The sequence below is a fragment of the Octodon degus genome, unplaced genomic scaffold, assembly GCF_000260255.1.
Source record: "Octodon degus isolate 3935 unplaced genomic scaffold, OctDeg1.0 scaffold00041, whole genome shotgun sequence".
In the NCBI taxonomy this organism is placed as follows: Eukaryota; Metazoa; Chordata; class Mammalia; order Rodentia; family Octodontidae; genus Octodon; species Octodon degus.
The window spans coordinates 11,594,151-11,595,799 of record NW_004524617.1 but is presented as its reverse complement, the minus strand read 5'-3'; positions in this window follow the sequence as shown (position 1 = coordinate 11,595,799).

Sequence of the window (1,649 nt, the reverse complement as noted above, 5' to 3'; positions counted from 1 at the left end):
TGTATTTCTTCTTTGGAGTTCTTATACTAGGGAGACTATACAATATTTACACATGTGTGTCTGGTTTATTTCACTTATGAATATATGTTCAAGTGGCATCCACTTCAATATAAAGGCTTGCAGTTTATTATTCTTCATAGCTGCATAATACTCCATTGTGTAAAAATACCACATGTTTTTCAACCATTCCTCAGGTGATGGGCATCTTGATTGTTTCCAAGATTTGGCTATCACAAATTGTGCTGCTATAAACAGAGGCACACATATAGCCCTATGATATGATGTTTTCACATCCTCTGGGAAAATTCCCAGTAGAGGAATAGCTGGTTTAAAGGGGATTTCAAGACCAACTTTTCTAAGGAGTCTCCATACTGATTTCCACAATGATTGCACCAGTCTACATTGCCACCAGCAGAAGAGAAGGGTTCCTTTTTCCCCACAGCCTCTCCAACATTTGTTGTTGGGTGATTTCTTTATGATAGTCATTCTTTCTGGGGTGAGATGCTATCTCAATGTAGTTTTAATTTGCATTTCACGAATGGCTAGCGATGTGGAGCATTTTTTCATATATTTATTCACTTCTTTAATTTCTTCCTCTGAGAAGTGTGTGTTCATCTCGGATGCCCATTTCTGGATTAGGTCTTTAAATTTGGGGGCGCTAGTGTGTTTTAGTTCTTTATAGATTCTAGAGAGCAGACCTTTGTCTGAGTACTTATTTGTCATGATTTTTTTCAAATTTTTGGGTTGCCTTTTCACTTTGTTGGTAATTTCTTTTGACGTGAAAAAATTTCTCAGTAAGAGCAGGTTCCAGTTGTTAATTCTTTCAACTGTTACCCGTGCGATTTGATTTCTGTCCATGAACTCTTTGTGCACCCCTATGTCTTCAAGAGTTCCTCCTACTTTCTCTTCCAGGAGATTTAGTGTCTCTGCTTTAATGTTTAAACCTTTAATCCATTTTGACTTTAGTTTAGTGCATGGTGGTAGACCTGGGTCAAGTTTGAGTTTTTGGCATATAGAGAGCCAGTATTTCCAGCACCATTTGTTAAAGATGCTATCTTTCTTCCAGGGAGTGGGTTTTGCCCCTTTGTCAAAGATAAGGTTGCTGAGTGTATTCGTAGGAATTTCAGTGTCTTCCAATCTATTGCATTGATTCTCAGGTTTATTTTGATGCCAGTACAATGCTGATTTTATCACAGTAGCCTTGTAGTATAATTTAAAGTCAGGAATTATAAAGCCTCCTGCCTTGTGTGTATTGCCCAGAATTGCCTTTGGTATTCTAGGTCTGTTTTGGTTCCAGATAAATTTTAAGAATGATTTCTCTATGTCTGTGAGATATGTCAGTGGTAGATTGATAGGGATTGCATTAAATTTGTACATCAATTTTGGGAGTATGGCCATCTTCACAATGTTGGTTCTTCCTATCCAAGAGCATGGGATCTCTTTCCATTTTCTGAAATCCTCTATGATCTCTTTTTTAAGAGTACTGTAATTTTCATTGAAAAGATCTTTGACTTCTTTAGTTAGGTTAATTCCAAGGTATTTCATTTTCCTCGGTGCTACTGTAAAAGGTATTGTTTCTATAATTACCCTCTCAGTGTGTTTGTTGTCTGTGTAGAGGAATGCTATTGACTTTTGGATATTGACTATAA